Genomic DNA, 22989 nt, shown 5'->3' on the forward strand with positions numbered 1-22989 from the left:
TCACTACTGTCCAGACTAACAGGATGTGGAGATGCACAATATACTGAATGTATGTGAGAAACATCTAATGGAATGATGTCATGGTTATACTATATATTGCTGTGTCAGAAAAAATAGTGCTATGGTGTGTGTATGCTCGCTGCGTATTGTCAGAAAAAAACCTCTAAAACTATGTGCCAAAGGTGTCTAACAATAAAGGGTTATACTTGGTGATATCTGTTTAAAATCATTAAAATCAAATCCAAACAAGCAGTGTGGTGTTGTCTATATTAAAACAAAGACATCAAAGCAGTCCAACTTAGTCCAGAAAAAAGAAGGAAAAGAGGGGGAAAAGTCTCAACAAGTGCTGCAATATTGAATATTGTTCATTAATTGCATGCACAACAAGTCATCATAGACTGAAAACCCCCCCAAAAATAAGTCTATTTTTATTTTCTTATATTTATAAATGCTTATATTCACACATAGTTCCAGCTCTAAAAAGTCAAACAAAACCACAAAATAACTTATCTTTTAACAAATCTGTCCTGCGTATAGACTCCGACGGTCCCGTTTCGTATTTCTTCCTCAGGGAACCCAGACGCGGACTTGTGCAAAAATTGAGTGACTAAAAAAACGCTGGACTGGACGCTGAATCACAATTAACGGAAGTACATGTTCCAATACATGCAGGAAAGTAGTCTTGTAGAGGAACTGCTGTAGTACAGGGAATGCTGTGTGATGGAAGCTAATGCTCTGTGTGATCAGGCGGGGACCGAGGGTCGCACAGCGAGGGAAGCGGGAAGGGGGAGGTCGCTTGGGTACCCTAGATCACCCCAGGAGGACAGAGCTGAAAGGCCCAGAATCAGAAGTGAAGGGCCGGTGCGAGAAAGCAGCCTGTCTCCTTCACCAATGAGGGCAATGAAACTGAAGGACTACAAGTCCCAGCAGCCCTTGAGGCCGGGTAGGAGGAGGAAGTGTTACCCCTACTATGAGCCCCAGAATCCTAGGGGAAAGGAGAAGGATCTGGGAGGGCTGGATGAACCAAATAGGAAACAGCTGGGAGAGTGGGATAATGATGGGATGCAGCTGGTAAAGAGGGTTGTAGAGGAGCCCATGGACTGGCAGTCTGGAGAGGGAGGAGAAGGATTGAAGAGAGAGGAGCCTTCAGAAGGAGAGCCCATGGACATTTCTGCCTTAGCACAAGCTAAAGGAGGGCAAGTAAGGGGGCTCCTGGCCACATGGTTTGATGACTTAATGAAAGAGAGAAAGAAGTGGCTACAGAAGCATTCCAACCAGGGGTGAGGGTTTCCAACTGGGGTCAGGAGAGTGAGGGGGTCAGGTGCTAGAGACTGACAGTGGTTGGGTGTGACCCTTTCATCTCCCAGGGGTAATGAGAAGGGAGTGAAGGGAGAGTTGAAGCAAAACCTGCTAACTGTGTGTATCAAAGACTGTGTTGGAAAAAGCAAATAAAGGACAAAAGAAAGACTGTTGGTCTGGAGTTGGTAAATCCTGGGCAAGGGGATCCTGAAGAGGGACAGGCACGGGAGTGCTGTGTCTGTGCTTGTCTCCTGGCAAGAGGCCTGCTCAGCTGGACATTTGCGGAGTACCTGTCATGGTTGTGCCCCTGTTTCATGCTCTCATTCATCTCGCCACCTGGTGGTCAGACCTGGTGGCTGCGATGGACTGTCTGTTTGCTGTTTCCCATGTTCCAGAAGTCATGCTAGTCCGGTCCAGATCTTCCAGCCTTCCAGACTGGCTTGGGATTTTTTGAACTTAGCAGCACCCTTACCTGGTGAACTCCCTTGTATGTGGCCTTTATTAAGCACCTGGGAACTTTCAGACTTGGCCTTGGCAACAGTGTCATGACTCTTGGAGCTTGATAATTAGAAGCCCCAATATCATGGAGTATAACCCTGGCACAGCAATCACCTGAAGTCTCTATTATTTTATGAAATCTCTTTTATTGAATAAATCACAGATAATTTACTCACAGATAGATGTTCAGGATACAGAGACTTCTTAATCTGGAGGCTGTGGGAGGTGGAGATCTGAAGAGAGGTAGTTGTATTGCAGGGGGAGGTGAAGGTAGTTGAACAGGTAGAAATAGTCCAAAGCTGGGTGACTGGAATGTGCGATATCTCATTTGGAAAGAGAGATTCTCAGGGTAAAAAAACAGGTTCTTTACAGGGAGTTCTCAGCAGGACAGAGCTGTGTGGAGCCAGATGGTGTTAGCTCCATGTCCATGGCTATAATGGAGGAAGAAGCCCCTCGTGGCTGAAAGGACAAAGAAGTGTTGGGGCTTCACACAGGGAGGAGCAGATAGAGACCAATGGGGACAGAGCCTGCCATCAGATAGCAAGGGGTAGTCCTAGAGATAGGAGGGAAAGGTCATACCTGGCTGACCTCTGAGGACAGATAGTAAGACTGAACAGGAAGACAAAAGAGCCAAGCTTGGCAGAGAGAGAGAGAGGGAAGGTCTGGGCGGCCTCACAACCAGTGGTAACAGTTCTTACACAGCCAAACAAGTGTGGTTGCACTGCCTGTGAACTACATTACCCACAGTGCATTGCTCATGTATTTTTCCAGTGGGAAACTGCAGCAATGATAGTCCTTGGGACTGAGAATAACAGTAAAGGCATTACACACATTTTAGGATCACGTTATAAACTAGTGCGAGGCTGTCGGAGGACAGAACAAACAGAGGTCTTCAGTCCTGTTCTTGTCCTTGTTGGTCTGTTGTGATTCCTGCCCTGAAAGCTTGTTTTGCCTGTTTTTGACCTTGCTGGTTTCCTGGTTTGTTCTACGGTCTGCTGCCTGCCCAAGACTCTACTTGTTTCCTGGTTTATTCTACTGTCTGCTGCCTGTCCAAGACTCTGCTTGATTCCTGATTTACTATTGATTGCCGCCAGCCTACAGATGACTCTGTGTGGTTCCTGGTTTCCCTGCTGCTTTGCTGCCTGCCGGTAAGACTCTGCGTGACTCATGGACTATTCTCCTGCTTCTGCTTAGTGCTTCTGCTCCAGTCCGGCCTGTGCCCGTCTGTCTGTGGTCTGCCTTGCCTCCCGTTTGGGTGATTTGCCTGCCGCTGCTGCTCCTCAGCAGTGGCCCAAGGGCTCACTTTTCCTCACCAGCATGACAGATTGCCAAGACCATGAGCTTGGCAAGATCATCCTTCCAGCTGGGCTTCCAGCCCAAGACTGTTTTTTCTGTTGGCAATCCGGGTCTAAGCCCAGGTCCAGCCCCTAGTTCCAGTTTGGATTTCGGTCTCGACCCAGTTTCTGCTCTTGATGATTTGATGATGCTCCGAAATTACCGTGATAAACTTTTTCTTGATCCAGCCTTGAGGAATACTCCTGAAGCTGCAGCTGAGAGAAAGCGTGCCTAGGGGTTTGGGTTTTCTGCAAACCCAGTTTCGGCGATTGATTCTTCTATCATGATGGCATACTACCGCTACAAACTTCTCTCGGATCCAGCCCTGCGGGATACTCTGGAAGCTGACGCCGAAAGAAGGCGCTGTGGAAGTCCCGAGTACAGGGCTTACATGCAGTTTTGGGGGAGCCTTCTGAGGGCCAGTCTCGGTTCAGTTCCTGATTCCAGTCCGGGTCCCAGTCCCAGTTCAGCTCTTGTTCACGGATCCAGCCAAGAGGCTGAGTCCAGACCGAGTTCCAGTTCCAGCCAAGATGCTTAATCCAAGCCGAGTTCCAGTGCCAGCCAACATGCTGAGTCCGGATCGAGTTGCAGTTCTGGCCAAGATGCTGAGTCCGGATCAAGTTGCAGTTCCGGCCAAGATGCTGAGTCCGCTCTGAGTTGCAGTTCCGGCCAAGATGCTGAGTCCAAACCGAGTTCCAGCTCCAGCCAAGAGGCTGAGTCCAAGCCGAGTTCAGTGCCAGCCAAGATGCTGAACCTAGGCCGAGTTCCACTTCCAGCCCAGATGCTGAGTCCAAGTCGAGTTCCAGTGCCAGCCAAGATGCTGAACCTAGGCCGAGTTCCACTTCCAGCCCAGATGCTGAGTCCAAGTCGAGTTCCAGTTCTGGCTAAGATGCTGAGTCCAAGCCGAGTTCCAGCCCAGACGCTGAGTCCAGTCCGAGTTCTAGCTCCAGGCCAGATGCCGGGTCCAGGTCGAGTTCCGAGTCCAGTCAAGATGCTGAGTTCATTCTGGGTTCCAGTCCTGATTCCTGTTCAAGTTCCAACCCAGATACCCCTGGTCATATTTTGAAACTCCTCCGTAGGTTTCATCATTCCTACCCATGAAGACCTGAATCACCCGTGGAGACTGGGGGAGCCTTGAAGGGGAGGTGCTGTCACGGTTGTGCCCCTGTTTCATGCTCTCATTCATCTCGCTACCTGGTGGTCAGACCTGATGGCTGTGATGGACTGTCTGTTTGCTGTTTCCCATGTTCCAGAAGTCATGCCGGTCCGGTCCAGATCTTCCAGCCTTCCAGACTGGCTTGGGATTTTTGGAACTTAGCAGCACCCTTACCTGGTGAACTCCCTTGTATGTGGCCTTTATTAAGAACCTGGGAACTTTCAGACTTGGCCTTGGCAACAGAGCTCTTCAGTCCTGTTCTTGTCCTTGTTGGTCTGTTGCGATTCCTGCCCTGAAAGCTTGTTTTGCCTGTTTTTGACCTTGCTGGTTTCCTGGTTTATTCTACTGTCTGCTGCCTGCCCAAGCCTCTGCTTGCTTCCTGGTTTTCTCCATGGACAAGCAGGATGAGTCAGCCACACACTGGTGATGTCATCCGACGAGCCGGAAACGGATTTGCTCTCCCAGAGCTGAAAGGAACCTTTTGAGCAGATCCCTCTGAGCATGTGCAGTGTGCACTATATATGTCCCTGCTTGGGCGTGTTGCCTCAGTTTACCTTATCCGCCCTGCAAACAGTCGGATTTTCTTGCTCTCTCTCTCTACACCCTGCACAAAAGAAACCAGCTTTTAAAAAATGCCCAGGCTGCAATAAGAAAATGAGCACAGCAGACACACACCAAGTATGTGTCCGTTGCTTGGGCACAGCCCATCTCATGGCTGCCTGCCCCCTGTGTCTCCAGCACAGACTCCATGCTCTCACAAACTTCCTGGTTGAGCAAACAAAGCAGCTTCCACAAAAACAAAGGAAGAAAAGTAAAAGGGCTCTGGTTCTCTCCACAGACCAGGAGCACCCTTCCACAAACACAAAGGAAGAAAGGTAAAAGGGCTCTGGTTCTCTCCACAGACCAGGAGCACCCTTCCACCTCGCTAGACGCTGCCATGCTTCCCACTCCTAACGGGACTGCCATGCCGCCCTCCCCAACTCCCACGGGGATGGAGACCAGCACATCAGCAGCTCAGAAAAGACAAACAACACCTTCCTCCTTGCTCACTGACGCTGGCCTGCAGACTACAGCAAGATCGCTGCCCTTCCAGCACATCAGCCTGCCTCTGATGTCTGAACCAGCCCCAGATGCTTCCAGCACCAGAGCGCCTTACCTCTGTCTGGGCTGCCATTCCTCCCCCCCCCCCCCCCCCCCCCCCCCCGCCATGTGGGACACAGCTCAAAACAACCTCCTGCTCAGGCTGCAAAGCACAAACAGCACAGCTTCAGACTCTCAGTCTCTGCCTTCTCTCCCTGCACAGGCTGTGACTCAAGACACCGCCCACCAAAAACAGAGACACCACCAGTCACAGCACATCAGGGGTATAGGCAAGCAGTGTTGGGCACATGGAGGTTTTTTTAAATAAAGCTTAAAGAAAACGTGTCATAACCATGTCAATGTAGTGCGTGCGTATTAGCGTGCTATATAGCCATCGTTATGGCTGCAAGAGGGAGAAAACCAAATTTCTCAGATCTCGATGTCCTGTGGCTGGCCCAACTCTTCATTATCAACGAGAAGCACCTTTTCCCTCGTGCAGGGAAAAGGAGGAACATAATGAGGATGGACCAGGGCTGGAGGACACTGCAGCGCCTATTCAATAAGCGTTGTTCATTCCCAAGATCTGTAAGTGGGGTACCAATGCAGCAAATAAATAATAATAAAGAAGTATTGGCTGGACATGTATGTGAAACGGGTGCGGTGCATGTACAGCAAAGTTGTTTTCTAGAACGTGGGTACAGTGAATGTGCATGACAGCAGGGGCGTAGCCACGCAGCGGATTTTGAGTGTGCCTCGGTGGGCGCACAAATGTGTACAGGACTGCATGACAGTGCATCATATCATATCATATCATAGAATATCATATCGTATCTGGTGAAATGTGGCACGACAGTGCATGACAGTGCATCATTGCTTTTCCATTTGTGTTTGTCTACATCTGACAGGTAGAGGAACTTAAAAAACATGCGAGGGCATTAAGGAAGGACCACCCAGGATGGCTACGTGAGGTCAGGGCCAACCTTGACAACAGCCCAGGTATTTTTGGATTTCACGTGAGTCTGCTGCATGACATTTGATGATTCGGGGTGTTATCACAAAAATTCTATTTGTCTCGCCAGAAGTGTCAGAGAAAGAGGAGGAGGAGCAGGAGCAGGAGGAGGATGATGCTGTGGAGAAGGCTGATGATGATGACGATGACGATCAGAATGATGATGGTGCCGGCAAGGGGTCCCTGGCTGGTGTTGCTCCTCCCCGCCCTTCTGCTCCTACCCCTGGTCCCCACCTCTTACCTTATGCCCTTGTCCGTCCCGGCCCCTCCTCTCGTCTCCCCCCCCCCCCCCAAGAGATCACGGCATACCATTCTGCGGCTCCCTGCACCAAGATACGGCCCTTCCCACCGTTCCTCTTCTCCACCCCGAGCACACTTTAGCCCTCCTGCCTCACCCTCTCAGCCGCACGGTCTCACCAGCCCTCCTGGTTCCCCTTCTCCCCCCCCCCCCCCGCAAAGTCCTATCTTCCCTCCTGCTACCCCCCTCCCACGCTCTCCCTCAGACTTCCCTCGCCCTTTCCCAACACCATGCCGCTGCCTCCACCTCGCCTGAGCAAGTAACCCCCGTCCTGGAGCTGTTCCAGATGGAGCCAGTACCTGTGTATGGTGAGTTTTAAAATTCTGCTCCTAGCCACAAGTGCTCTCCCCTTGTCCCTTCCTCCATTGTCACCCATTACTTCCCTCACTGTTTGGACAAGGGCTATCTGTTTGTATCAGGTGTTCTGCGCTGTGTGCGTCTGGTGTTGTAATACAATTGATACTAATAATTATTGTTATTGCGTATCACGGTGTGTGTGCATTTTAAAGCTGTTCGTGGTGAAGCTTTCTGACAGTCCTTCTTTTGTCTTTTCTGACAGGTGCCACAGTGGACCTCACAGGTGAAGAAAGTGAGGAGAGTGAAGAATTCCCATCTCTCCCTCCCCCTGCACCTGTACCTGTTCACCGCAGTGTCTCGCCCCTGCACCTGTACCTGTTCACCGCAGTGTCTCGCCCATGTCCCCTGCTCCCACCCTCTGCCGCTCCACCTCCCCTATCCCCCCCACTCCTACTGTTGACCGTGCTACCTCTACCATCCCTCCTGCTCCTACCCGGGACTGATCCACCTCCACTTTTGCTCCCATCCTTGAAGACCGCGCCACATCTCCCCATATGCCTCTCCCCCTAATTAACCTTCCCCCGAATGAGCTCCAGGACATGGCCCGGACCCTGCGCATGGGAGAACAGGCACTGGAGGACCTTGCCGAAGTGATCCAGCATTGCTGAGTGTTCTATCGCGTTTCTCTTGCACGTGACCCAGAGAAGCGAATTGGCTTCTATTTCACACGATTATGGTCTTTCCTGTTTGGCTGCTTCTTGGCGCTTAAATATGATGTACATTGTGTGCGCTACAGACAAGCGCTGCTCCTCGTGTTTCCCCTGCTCGTGAATTGCAACAAGAAGTAATGGATGGTGGGTTTTTCCTGGCACAGTTGAACTTTTTCCCTGGCATGGATTATGACCACGTTCCTGCCATGCAGGAACAGGAGCAAAGAGAACCCATTCTAGAACACCCTGTCCACGTTCGCCCACGCCGGCTCCCCCACCCACGTGTTTTGTCCACGGCTGGTTCTGGAAGACGTCAGACAGAAAAATTGTGGATGACTACCGCTTGACCAGAACAGCTATATATCAACTATACCATGAAATTAGAGATGATATCGACCCAACCACACATAGATCTCATGCAGTGCCTGGCCTTGCAAAGCTGCTTACTGTTCTGCAGTTCTTAGCCACAGGGACATTCCAGCGGCGTGGACCAGGCAACTGTTTCAAGACATGTATCCCAGGTAATACTACGAATTTCGCTACACCCTCTCCTCATCTCACCCCAACCAACGCTGGAGGAATTTGGAATCCAGAAACTGGAGTCACAGATGCCCGCGCTGGTTAGATCCGATGGTTGTCAGCCGGACCGTAGCATAGAGGCGGCTTCACTGAGCCCGCCTTCGCTCACAGCTCCTCCAAGACCCGGATGTAGTTTGTTGGCGGCAGTGTTGCAAAAGAAGACGTCGCCCGAGGAGTTGAGTCTTTGAGAAGCAGGAGGAGGTCCTGCCACTACCTCAACCCCAGAAATGCCATCAAGGAGAAGTGTGAGGGTAGATAACCTCACTTCTCCTTCTAAGCTGGGAACTACACCGTTGGAAGCCGGAGGATATAAAAAACCAGCAGTGATAACAATGGAAACCTGTGGGATGCTATTCAGGGTTTGAACACTACCCTTATTCAGGTAACAAATTCAATTAAAGAAGATTTTTCTGTCTTAATTTCTCCACTTAATTGATCAGTTTTATCTTCATTTACTTGGACTCTGCCAGACAAGGACTCTTGAGATTTTTTTAAGATCTTACAAAGCTTAACAGGAACAGTGATCAAGGACAGGGATATTCTGGTTAGGAAACTGGAATATCTGGATAACCAAGGGAAGAGGAACAATTTAAGGTTTTTAAACTTCCCAAAAGCGCCTTTGATTCCTGCAATGGATATGTTAAAAAATATTTTGGAGAAGTTTTATCTGTTCCGATGGAAGGTTTCCTATCTATTGTTAGAGCTCAAAATATAACTGGGATAAAAACTCAGGCCTTGGAACCCCAACATGAACTTATTACTGAATTCCTGGAAAGCTCACTAGAAGTGGTAACACAAAGAACAACTCTTTTAGGATCATTTGCATTTGAGCCAGACAGGAATAATATTTTTCAACTGTATTTTAGACATATGAATGCTAAATTCTTTGGTGAAAAGATTCAAATATTTCCTGATTTAAATAAAGACACATAAAAAAGAAGACGAGAATTCATGGCTTTAAAACCTAGAATACTTGCCCTAGGTGGTACATATATCTTAAAATATCCTTGTAGATGTCTTGTATCCATAAATAATGTTAATTATATATTTCTTGAACCCAAGAAAATGCAGGAATATATCATAGCTAAAGAAAAGGATGATGCTCATACCTGAATCTTCACACAGGATATTATGCTGTTAATACCGCTAGCGTGCATACTATGCTCCCCTCTCTGATTTTTTTTCCCTTTCTCAATTATATAATTTCTTGTATCTTGCCTCCAAAAGTGTGGTCAATGTAGTAGGTAAAATTTCTTAACCTTAGTGGTTAATTCATTACTTATTGTATATTTCTAATTTCTCACATTTGTATAAATATGAATGTAATATTGAAACTGCATAAATAAATAATTTAAAGTTAAAAAAAAACACAACACACAATCGTGCCATATCAACTCAACTTCTCCTTTATATGGTAGATTTGCCCCACCTAGTACATCCCCAGAATGGCTCGCATGGGGCAGGATACCACCATTTTGAAGATGGCAGGAGTGAGTAGTCATCGCTCCTGCTTCTTTTAAGGTATAGGTCTGGAGGGCTCAGGGGGAGGAGCTTCTAAACTCCAGGGATTTTTTTCTTTAAATTGGAGACAGGGGATCTGGTCAGGGAGTAGCACTTAGGTGTAGATGCTGGGGTTGGAGACAGGGCGGAGTCAAATCAGATGGTTGGAAGGTCCACTAGGCCACCTAGAGGCATATTTTCAAAGCACTTAGCCTTCCAAAGTTTCATAGAAACCTATGGAACTTTGGAAGGTTAAGTGCTTTGAAAATATGCCTCATAGTAACTTATTTTATACTATTGGGAGGGGTTGTTTCAGGTAGGGTCGGGGAGAGAAAGGCCACTAGGAGCCCTGTTGAAAGCAGTTTTTGTTTGTTTTTTCCCTCAGTGTCACCCTTCCTGTCAGCGCCTCAGCCAATCACCACGCAGGCACTGACAGGAAAGCTGACATTTATCATTGTGTTGCGGATTACTGCCATGATTTCAATGCAGCAGTATTTTGCATGCTCATTGATTATGGCATACCATGGTATTTTTTTACAGTAGCATGCTAGCTCTACTGCAAAGCTTTCTGTGTCCCTAAGACATACCTGTTTGAAAGGGCCTCTAGTGTTTAATGTTTACATGTTTTCCTAAATTGCGCTGATGGGCTGCAGTCGGGCACCAGGGGCATGAGAACACACCAATCAGAGAACTCCTTTTATTCCTTCCTTTTCTACCCTGTTTTTCTAGTGCTGTCCTAGAGTGTGTGATTTCATTATTAGTATTATTCTACACCACTGTGCTGGGTCCTCCGTAAGTGAATAATCAAATAAAGTGAACCTTGAACCTTTCTGCAAAGGGTTCTCTGAGTCTATCTGAGGAAGAGAATGCAATTCTCCAAAGCTATTTACAAATGTGATTAAGTTAATCACATTTGTAAATAGCTTTGGAGAATTGCATTTTGTAATAACAATGGTCTTATCCATAGCTTGTTTGCTCACTCGCTGTCTCTTTGCACATGGTATTTAAAATGAAGTGCAAACAGGGAAGGAAAGGAAACATTGAACTCCCTGCTTACAAAGCCATACTAGCACCGACACAGCCCATTTACTTTGAATGGGCTTTGTCGGCATTGCTGTGTGGCTTTGTAAAGAGGTGGGTGAGAGTCTTTAAGAACCAAAAATGGTCTTAACAATAGCTTGTTTTATCACCTTTTTTTCCCCATTTAAATACAAATAGGGAGGAACTTGAACTAGTATCTTAAGACCTTGGACTATGTAAACATGTGAATCCTTAGGATGGACTAGATCCCTCCCTAACACATCACTTCTGTTTCAATGTAAACTGAATTATCTTAAAGAAACACAGAAGTCACCAAAGTTAAATTACATGTCTCCTTTAGGAATGAATCTGACAGATGAAATGGGTTGTATGCTTTTTATTTTTTGTGGGAGAAAATGAACATAACGGAAATTTTTAAAAAGTCCCAAATTTTCTAAAGTTTCACTCTGATTTCTCAGTGAGTGCTCTGTAATCCCTGTTTTTAGCCCTCATTATTAAAATTAGCAAGTCACGTGTCTCTCTGACACCTTCTGCACTGTAATGATAGTCTTCAAGCATGGTGTATAGATTTCAAATTATATGATGGCAAAAGTCACCTTGTACAGCTTGGTAAACTTTCTGGTTTTTAGGAGCTTCCAGAAGTTTGAACTGGTTCAGTCAGTAAATCATGACAGTTGAAAGGGTATAATGTTAGAATTTGTCTGGCCATTGCTCTCTGCCCTCCTTCTTTATTTTTCTTTTCCAGATTGATTTTGTAGCAGAAGTTTCATGACACAGAATTTATGAATTGGAATGAAAGTCTCCCTGTATTTAATCAGATTACTAAGTAAATGGGCAGGGAGAACCAAGGCCAGTGCAAGGGTATTGGCACCTTAGAGGAAAGTAGGGAAGGGGAGACTGTGGGTGGGGTGGAGCAGGGGGCACACTTATCTACTTCCTGTATTCATCATTGCCCCTTCCTATCCCCTTCCTCCAGTGTCCAGCATCTCTCTCCTTCCAACCCCCTCTTCAAGGTGTCTAGCATTTCTCTTCTTCACTTAACCCTGCCACCACCACCCTGATCCATAAGAGCCCTCAAAAATATAGTCTTCAGGGGGAGGGGGTGGCAGTGCAACAATGCAAGAAAGTCCTTTAAACATCGCTGTAATGGCTGGGTGTTTAGCATCCCAGTATGTATGCATGCTCAAGGCCTGCCATGTCCCATCTCTTCGTACATGCTGGATCCTGGAAGGCTTGTCAGTGACAGTGGCTGTTAAAGGGCTTTCCTGTCAGCCCTGGGGACAGTAAAGTTAGTGTCATAAAGAGCCTTTTCCTCCACGTGATTGGACATTTTTGCTATCTCTGATTAGTGATTAATAATGTAATGGTTATTGCATATCAATGTTTTTATCAACCATTACCTACTGCAAGTCCATTGCATAAAATGAACCCTGGAGCAGATAATATGCCATAAGGGTGTTAGCACATGCAAACCAGTACTAAGTGACCCCCTAGATCAGGGTTGTCCAACCTCGTTCCTCAAGGGCTGCAGTCCAGTCGGGTTTTCAGGATTTCCCCAATGAATATGCATTGTGTACACTGCCTCCATTGTATGCAAATAATTTTCAGGATTTCCCCAATGAATATGCATGAGATCTGAGTTTATGTAGAATGGAGTGTATTCTGTGCTGTCTGTCTCCAGGTAAGTTTTCCATTGTCAAAGAAAATGGGCTCACCATGTGACACTTTATTATAGACATATATAGACATGCCTATCTCATGTGCACGCATACGTTATCATCACACATTTATGTCCCTCAATCCCCGTATGACGTTACTTCAGAAAACCATCGTCCTTTGCCCCTTTCTATATACTCTTAGTGATCCCTATAATAATAAAAAAAACACGTATCATGAGTGTTTGTGGGCACAAGTGTATCAGTGTGATGTGGTCTCTTTACGGGAAATGGGAAGTGAAGAAATACATATGTGACATGTGGAGGATTGTGAAGGATACTGTAGACACCAGGAGGATGCATCATAATATCCACCCCAGGGAGAAAGGGCAAGTGTCCAGTCAAAAGACCTACCAGCAGTGACAGGAAGAGGGAGCAGCAAAATGAGGCAGAAGCATACCTCAGGGCTCCATGCTTCTCAGAGGATGAAAATGACCTCATCCTCCACATGGTTCTTACCAACTTTAAGGAGTTTTTGAGGCCTTGAGCATATGGCTGTCAACTGCCACCAAAGACCTAATCTGGCAAACAATCACCCAGGCAGTCAACAACACTGCTGTCACGATTGTGACTATATTTCCTGTCAGACTTGCTTTGGGGTTCTTCCAGCCAAGCTAAGTCAGCGTGTAAATTCTGAAGCCTGGGTGGAAATCCTGAAATCCGTTCCAGTCCAGGCTAGTCCATTCTGGGATCCTGTTCCAGCCAGGCTGTGCTCTGCTCTTGTGTTGCTGAGCCGCAACCTGCTGGTGACCTCACCTGTAGTGCCTTTATTACCACCTGGGAACTTTCTAAGTTTGCCTTTGCATCGCTATAGGTCAGTTGGTGTGCTTCTGCTTCTGGGCTTTTGCCGTTGGCTTTAGTGTTCTGTCTGTGGGCTTTTTGCCTTCTGCTTTAGTGTGTCTGTTTGTGGGCTTTTTGCCTACTGCCTTAGTGTGTTGGTTTGTGGGTTTCTGCCTTCTGCCTCAGTGTTCTGTCTGTTTGTGGGCTTTCTGTTTTATTTCTCTGTGTGTTGGTGGCTGCCTGGGATTCAGCCTTCTCTTGTGTTCTGGTATTAGGTGGTAGTTGTAGCCCAGCTTTGGGTTTAGCCTTGTCTGTCTATTTTGTGTTCTTGTTTCCCTCTGCCTTTCCCTCCAGTCCTTGTTTGTGCAAGCTTGTTGCTGAGTCCTGTTACCTAGGGAGCTGTCCCCAGTTCTGTGTCCTGATTCCTGGCCCTGTTAGTCAAGCTTGCTCTTGAGTCCTTTCCCCTGTGTGTGTTCCTGGATCCTGTAAGTCCTGCCGGCCACCTGCACCTGGGGGCTGAACCCCTGGGGAATGGTGGTCAACTGTAGGTGAAGTCTGTTCCAGTCCTGTATCCCTGCCTCCATGAACATGCCATCTGACTCCCAGAAAACCAGATGTCTTATGTTGAAACCAAGGTGGGTTAATGACAGGAGAAGGCCTGAGCTTATCATGGCATTATCTGGCCTGAACCAAGTGGATGGAGCTTGTCACCATATCAATTACATTGTTTAGGGTGTACCAAAATGGCAGCAGCAGCAGCACCATTGGGGAGAATTAAAACCTTCTTGGGAGAAGGCAAGCTTCAGCTTTTGGACATTGTGTCATCTCCTGTCTTTAAACTACCTTGGTTGAAACACTGCAACCTATACCTTTAATGTGTAAAGCAGTGGTTGCTAAACCTGCTCCTAGAGGCACCAGGATATCCACAATAAATATTCTTAAGAGATATTTGCATGTACTGTCTCCACTGCATGCAAATCTCTCTCATGAATATTTATTGTGGATATCTGGAAAACCTGACTGACTGGGAGGTCTCCAGGACCAGGTTTGGCAATCGCTGGCGAAAGGCATGGAGTGTATGATACATATCAAATTACCCAAGGCCTCATTTGTCACATCTGTATATCTAACTTTTTAAAGAAAACATCTGCAGTCTCTTTTCTGGCCTATCCTCTTCCTAAAATAGAAAGGATTGATACAGAACAATTAGTGTGATTTTTTTTCCCCAGTAACTATATCTCAGGTAGATAAAATAGCGCTATAGAAATGTTAAATAGTAGTAGTGTGGTTAATTCCATGAATGCTTTGGATATATGCTCACCTAAGATGGTAAAAGCCTTTAAAAAAGAGATTTATTAACCAAATTATGTCAAAAATGGAGAAATCTTTGGAAGAAGGTATCGTTCCAGAAAAATTTAAACAGGCGATTTTGAAACCTTTTATTAAAAGATATTTCCTACTACAGAATTGTCTAAATGAACATGTCAAATATGTACAGTGATAGTTGAATTGATAGAGTTTTTGAATCCTTATGATGGAAAGCGTACAAACTTAAAACGACTACCAATTGCAAGAGTGACCACATTGTGTATGCTATCAGATGTCCTTGTAACAAGCTGTACATTGGGATGACCATTAGGGTGTTCAAGACATTTATGTTGGAGTAGAAATCCAATATAAAGAGAAGTTTTATCTGAGCTCCCACTGTACAGCACTGCATGGAAAAGTCTCACAATTTTCTCTGCCTGTCTTCTCCCCGCTTCCTTATTGCCACTTGATCTATTTATTTATTTGTTACATTTGTACCCCACATTTCCCACCTATTTGCAGGCTCAATGTGGCTTACATAGTACCGTGAGGCGTTAACCACCTCTGGTGATGAAACAAATACAAAGTGATGTTATTATCAAAGAGGTTGATCTGTTACAAACACATTGGGAGAATCGTAGAGAAGAAGAGTTATAAAGTGTTCATTATGGCTTTGGTTTCGTTGTGTTGCTGGGTTCAGGCACCTAAGTTGGGTCGGTCAGTAGGGTATGCCTTTTCGAACAGGTTGGTCTTTAGTGATTTCCAGAAGCCGACTGGCCAGGGGAACTATACACATAAGACCAAAGACAAAGTGGCATGAGCATTTCTTTTGTTTTTGGAGTCTTTTTTAATTTTTTTTTATTTAAAGATGGTTTCATATATACCGCAGGTCCAAGAATTCCAATATTAAACTGCAATCACCAACTCAGGATGTGCTGTTCATTTTCTGAAAAGTCTATTTGGTGTTTTATATATCTTCTATAGGTTATGAACTAAGACAGTCATTGCAAAGCATCTACAGGCGTAAATAGCTGCGTTTACATTCGGAAAGCTGGAGTGGCTTGGACAGGCTGAAACTGATATGTCTACTTCCCATTTACATGTACATTTCATGAAAAATGTCCTCATCAGCTTTTACACCAAATCCAAGGTTGCAGAGATGTGCTGGTTTCTGCCAGGGCTTTAAAGGAGGGATTAAAGGGGTAATTTTCCTTAAACCAGCTTTTCATTTTTGCCCCTAAAAACCTGGCTTTTGCTAGTTAATTGGCACCACTTACATGTATGGTTTTGTGAATCAGGCCACTATACAAATGCCAGAACACATGGAAACAGTAAAACGGGCATTGGCACTTATAATTTGCTGTACCTGCTCTATATTCATTCTATAAATGGTTCTGCATTTAGCATTGCTTTTCCCCAGTATTTTAGAAAAGACTGAGTTGCTCACCTGTAATGCAGGCTTTCCGTAGACAGCAGGGAAATGCAGCCACCCTTATTGATCTCTCATACTGACCCTGTGTGCCGGTGCTCCTCTTTCTTTATTTATTGCATTTGTATCCCACATTTTCCCACCTCTTTGCAGGCTCAATGTGGCTTACAATACATCATGAATAGTGGAATTAAATTAGAACATAGACATTTAGTGTTACAGAAGAATCTTGGGTTACATGATTTATTTATGGTTCATTTATACCCCACATTTTCCCACAAATGCAGGCACAATGTGGCTTACATGAATTACAAAAGTAGAGAAGTACAACACATGAATTTTACAGCAGAATAAGGAGAGAACACTAATTAGGGTGACAACAGCATAATTATTAATGGAGTAAGTTTTTTCAAAAACATGATTGTAAATCTCTCTGTTACTCGTTTGCAGATTTGAAATGTCCTATAATATCTGCTTGTTATATTACTATGTGTTTATTTATTTAGATTTTGCTCACACCGTTTTCAGTAGTAGCTCAAGGTGAGTTACATTCAGGTACACTGGATATTTCTCTGTCCCAGGAGGGCTCACAATCTAAGTTTGTACCTGAGGCAATGGAGGGTTAAGTGACTTGCCCAAGATCACAAGGAGCAGCAGTGGGATTTGAACTGGCCACTTCTGGATAGCAAGACTAGTGCTCTAACCACTAGGCCACTCCTCCTGCACTATGGAACTGTATGGTCTAAATTCTGTTTTAGAATGGACCATGTTTTATTGATTACTGAACAACATTATACAGCGGAAGTTGGTTTGTCAACGGAAGCAAATACATGGCTTTGGAAATTGCATCTCGCTTCACTGGAATTCCCTTATTAATATGAACTGTGCAATTCAATATTGGACATTTGTATTTAATTTTTCCAGCAGGCATTTTTAAAGATGCATTGGCATGAAGGCTTGTGGCAATAATATGTTCAAATTCAAGTACAAGGAACCTGAAAGTGCTTAGTAGTGCATTCTGTGAGCAAGCCACGTCATTAATTGCTTTCCAGCTAAACACTTTTCAGTGATACACTGTACAACATGTTGAAGGAAATTACGTAGTTTTGAATATATTATTTAAATGTCCCTTTTCAGCATCTGATGTCATAGGCACCAGCTTGAAATGGAAAAGGAGGATCTGTCATGTGGGTTTCACCAGGAACTTTTAAATTGTAAGTCCAGATTACCGTTAAAGATTTAAAAAAATAGACACTGCAGTAAACAGCACGCCCTTGAGAAAGCTTTAACCAAACTGCACTTGCCCTTGAGAAAGCTTTAACCGAAGTGAAACAGTGGTCCGATTGGGCTCTTTAAGATAAGTGATGCGTTGTCATAGTGTCCTTTGAATTCTCTTTTGTACTAATTGGAAAGTTTAAACAAAAAAACAGTGAGGAGTTTTTAAGATCGATCATCGAGAGTGGACTCCTTACAAGAGTAAAGCTGTGCTCCAAAATGTACATGCAGTTTGACCCCGATTGAGGTCTCGGAGGTCTTTTCTCCTCTGAAATATGCCTAATTATCTTCATTTACTTTCACTTTTATTTTTTATTCTTTTTATTTTTATAAGTCATAACAGCAACAGTAGCCAGAGCCTCATAGATTGACAATAATTCTTCAACAGACGAATTTGGTCTGGCAGTCTATTCCACAGCTTCGCTCCTTTCACATAAAATATTCTCAATTTAGAAAATGTTTGAGGGCATTCCTTTTTGGAGAGGCCTTTGATATTGATCTGTTTTTATTGTATATGTGGAAATTGTAAACCAACTAGAAAGTTTGATAGCGCAGTATAGAAACTGTGTTATAAATAAAATAAATAAATCCTCAGAACATGGCCAAACTGTCCCCATAAATCTGACAGAGCATTGCAACATGCTGTAGTCAGATTCCAGGATACTTAGATCAGTAAGGAGTTGATATGTCTCACACATAGATCACTGTGAGGGTTTTGGAATGACAGTAGGACAGAGAGGTAGCGAACACACAGCATTGAATCATCAGGAAAGTTAAAGCTCTCACCGGATCAGCCCTGAGATTTTACTGCTGAGGATCACTGTGAGGGTTTTGGAATGACAGTAGGACAGAGAGGTAGCGAACACACAGCATTGAATCATCAGGAAAGTTAAAGCTCTCACCGGAGCAGCCCTGAGATTTTACTGCTGAGGATCTGAAGTACCTTGGGGAGATTGGGCAAAGTTGGGTACAGAAAAGTTAAAGCTCTCACTGGAGCAGCACTGCTGAGCATCCAAAGGATCTTGGAGAAATTGGGTGAGGTTGTGAACATACAGCATCAAATCATCTGGAAAGTTAAATCTCTTACTGGAGCAGCACTGGGATTTTACTGCTGAGTATCTGAAGGATCTTGGAGAGATTGGGTGAGGTTGCAAACACAGAAGTTAAAACTCTCACTGGAAAAGAAATACGAGGAGAATAAGGAGTTGATGGAAAAGTATAAAATACAGGTAAGAAAACAAAAAATATCCAAATTCAAAAGGGATGAACAGGATTACATGCATGGTTTTGTGTATCCATGGATGGACAGAAATAAATCTAGGAGAAATAGAAAACAGAAAAAGTAGGATTTATAAATTCCTCTAGTGACTTCTCAGCAGAGGCAAATAGCACACAGACTGATAAAACGCTAACTGAACAGATTAACGCAGAACCCCGCTTTTTTTTTTAGCCCAGGAACCTATACAACAATGGACAACTCATCCTAACTGGGAGGAGCAAGACCCAAATGACAAACAAGGAGACAACATGGGGTTTTAGATGAAATATTAAATACACTCAAACTAAAAATCAACAAATGGTGTTGTCGAGAGGTCTGTCTTTTGTACCTACTAGTCATCATGACTCTTTTGATACACGTAGATCATTATATTGTTTAGAAAACTACGCTTAAAGAAATTTTGGGAAGAAAATACAGGGGAACAACAAAACGAGGAAATACAGACCTCATTTAGTCATGCATATCATTTATCCTCCACATGGGTTCCTCCAAGTCCGATGGACCCAGTTATTAATACGTCCCAACAAAGGGTCATTAGAGATGTGGAGAAGTTAGAAAGAGTCAAAGAAACAATATGGAAGGACCTATGTGGGAAGCTTTAAAGGAGTTACAACAGGACACCTCTATAGTAATTTCTCGAGCAGACAAGGGGGGGGGGGGGGGTTGTATTACAGAACAGTATCCAATACAATGCAGAAGCAGAGAAACAGCTGGAAGATAGTTCCCTCCATGGTGGCTTGTTTTAGTATATCCTCCATAATACTCAGAACCTTCTATGCAGACTTAAGAATATCAATTTCGAGTAAGAATATAAATATCATTGACATGTATATTAAAATTAAATAAAATAGCATATCTGAGTCATTAACATATATATTGGAATAAAATAAATTCATGTATCAACAACAAATTAATAAAAGTTGTCATCCTTAAAAAGTATTAAAATGTATAAATCTAAAAGTATATAAAAATTATAGTCAAACTTTTAAAAGAATGCATGCAACACGATATGTTTTGCTCTCCACAAGGATAAGGAGTGATAATGAAGATGTCTTTGACCCATCGGCCCCCTTATTCTCCACACCCCCTAGATCCAATCTTTCAGAACAGGTTTTTCAGCTGGGGAAAATCTGGAAAAAAGGCTCTATCATGGATCTACCAGTAGTGCAAAAAGAACAAGGGGGAAATTTACTCTATTACACTGGAAGGGGAGAGGGAGGGGAGGAAGAAGAGGCAGAGGGAATTTGATGAACACACAATCACTAAACAGACAACCCAACAACAGAAGAAATATGCACCAACAAACAAAGTCTATAGAGGACTACTGGAAATAACTAACTTGGATTCGGCAAATAAGCAGACGAATACCAACAATCGTACTCAGTCGACAGGGCCATTAGTAGAAGGGAATCACATTTCACAGAATACTCTGTGTGTAAAGGAAGCAAATCACCAGACAGACGCGAGGCGCTTCACAGATTCTTTTTACAGGCTGGGTCAGGTGCCAGGTGGCAGAAGAAGAGGGTCTTCTGTCCACGGAGCTGATACTGATATGGAATCTTGACACCCTGGAGTCTGTAATTCAGAACCCAGTGAAAACAGCAGCTTCTCACAAAGATGTGGTGCTTTCCATGTCTTTTTTATTTATTTATTTATTTATATTTTGCAATACATTCACAAGAATTTCTTGCAATAGAAACATGAGGGTAACACCTAAATAATACAAAGCAAATACATTTACTAGAAATTAATCCTCTCTTCTTAGACCACTAAAAGAAGGAGGGGAATTCTTAAAGTTGAGAAGAACACTAGAATATTATTTTAAATAAGCAAACAGGCCTGAACGCTAATCCACGGTTAAACTATATTTCTCAAAACTTTCCCTAGGAGTCACTTGACAATTTTCTTTAATTCAACAAAACTTTTCAGCTGGTCCGGATCGTAAAATATATATTTGTTACCCTTATATTTTACCAAACATTTACATGGATACGATAATAGGAAACTAGCTCCCAGCAATTTAGTCTCTTCTCTCAATGCAAGAAACTTTTTACGTTTTTCTTGAGCAGCTCTTGTTACGTCCGGGTATATCCACACTCGCGCTCCAAGGAATTCTTTAAGAGCATTTTTAAAGGATACTAGCAAAGTGGTGCGAGATTGAACATCACTCATAGACTGTTCCAAAAAAGCTGTCAAGTCTTGTAATCCAGGAGGTTGTATAGGTTGATTTTCTGATTTTCTCTTCTGCTCCTCTTTTTGCGGAATTGGGAGATAATATATTTTGTTAATCGGAGGCATCAAATCAGAGGAGTAATTGAGAACTTCAGAAAGGTATTTTTTAAATAGTTCAAGTGCACTCAACTCTGGCATTTTTGGAAAATTTATTATTCTCAAGACGCCTGTTAAAATTTTCAAGCTGGTCTAATTTATTATGTAGAATTATTTTATCCTTAATCAGGCTTTCTGTGGAGTTTTTTAACGAGTCAATTTCTTGTTGAAAAACAGTTCTCTGAGAACTTGTTTCCTGCCGTATCTTTTCTACAGAGTCATTCAGGAAATCAACTTTTGTTACCAAAGAGGTTGTATCCGAAGCAGCTTTCATAGTAATTTTAGTTAAATGCTGTAACATTGCCCAGATACTTCCCAGGGTTACCTCCGCTGGAGCAAAAAGCTCCCGTTGTAAATCTTCTGCAGTCTTTCTGGGTGAGGCTCCATCCACTGAGGTTTCTTTGGCGCCATCTTCGGACGCCGCCAAAAGCTCCACCTTCCCCCTAAGGTCTGCAGGACACGGAGGAGGATTGAGATCTGGGGAGGAAAGTGTGGTGTCATGCTCCAGGGGAATCGTCGCTCCTCCGAACGTTCCCTCAGCAGAGCTCCCTTTCGCCCTCTCCCGTGGAGTACTCGTGGCGAAACCATCGAGGGTTGTCTGGACTGTTTGGGCAGCCGCAGTTGCAGATGGTAGGCTTTTGACTACCCCCTTTCTTTTTGTATGCGGCATCTCTAATCGCGGAAACTTTTAAGTAAAGGGTAAGTCCAGGGAGCCTCGGTGATCGCTACTGAGTAGCGTCCGCCATCTTGAAACGCCCCTCTTCCATGTCTTTTAACAGTGATGGAAGTCTGCTAGCAACAGCCTGCAAGGATAGAAAAATAAGGGTCCTTGACCCACACCAGGGAGTAGTTCTGCAGGAAGCTAACTGCAAGTCTCACAAAGCAAGCAAAGTTTTATTTCCAGGAAATCTCAAAACGTTGTTGTCCACAGGGACTTCTAGATGGAATAATTGGCAAATTGCCCTCTGGGATCAGGATGACCTTTCTTTGCCTTTAGAACAGGAGGACTTGGATGGATCTTCTGGTTTCCTTTTCCCTTTTTATGACCAGGACACTCAGTGCAAATAAGGCTTCTCTGTACTGATTTCATAGTATTTAATGTTTCCATCTCCCTTTCCAGCTATGTACAGCATTTATGTGTCAGAGTATCGATCCCTACTGTTACAGAAAGAAATTGGTGTCATGCCAAAGAGGGGTCTGGTCATATCTGCCTGTGAAATCTTTGGTTCAATAAGGCTTTTAATAGTGATTAACTTGTAGAATCTAGTCTCAAGATTTGTACCCCATCAGTCAGAGTCGTACCAGGAAGATATCTACCCACTGACGGCTGGAGGTAAATCGGCACTGACAGCACAGGAATGGCTGAGCGGAATTAATAAAGGTCCTCTTTTGATATCCTTAAGACCAGGCTCAGAGGATTTGCACTCCATAGTAGTTACTCCTCACATAGAGCTTTCCCTGACCACCACACAGCCAAAAATGTTCCAGGATAAAGCAGAGTGTTGGTGCGGGAGCTTCAGCAGCAAGCCAAGGTTCAAAGTGAAAAAGTACAGAAGAAAGGAGAACAGTGCGTCAAGGAGTTGAGACAAGCTTTAGTATCTAATGGCTTTGACTTATTTGATTGCCCCCACCGAAGACAGAAAATGAGTTGCTACAGATGTTCTACAGACAGCATGAAGAGATTCGGCGACTTAGTAGTTGCCTGAACCATTGCGAACATTCTTGATCTCCAACTCCAGCTGTTTGATGTGTATGTCCCTTTGGTTCACCAGCTCACAGAGTAAGTGGAAAGAAGAAAACGCTACGGGCACTGGAATGTAAACTCACCACAAGATAAAAGCGGCCTCAAGAGAAAATAAATCATCATGTACAGAAATGTACCAGTGGTACACACTGCATATTTTTTCTATTTAACTTCTTTTAGGGATATTATTTCCAATGTTTTAGCAGATGTATGTCCTGTTGTTCTTTGCCACACTAAATGTGGCAAGTGTTGCCTCCTAGAGGGCGCAAGTGGTGGCTTTTGATGGCCTCTCTCGGATTGCTGCAGATTGTTTCTTGCTGCAAGAAACA

At 44.2% G+C, this 22989-nt stretch overlaps 1 pseudogene; it reads left to right on the top strand.

The window, feature by feature from the left end:
• Window positions 1-900: 900 nt before the first annotated feature.
• On the top strand, window positions 901-22642 carry LOC115460350 (annotated as a pseudogene).
• Window positions 22643-22989: the final 347 nt, after the last annotated feature.

The sequence above is a fragment of the Microcaecilia unicolor genome, chromosome 1 (assembly GCF_901765095.1).
Source record: "Microcaecilia unicolor chromosome 1, aMicUni1.1, whole genome shotgun sequence".
NCBI lineage: Eukaryota > Metazoa > Chordata > Amphibia > Gymnophiona > Siphonopidae > Microcaecilia > Microcaecilia unicolor.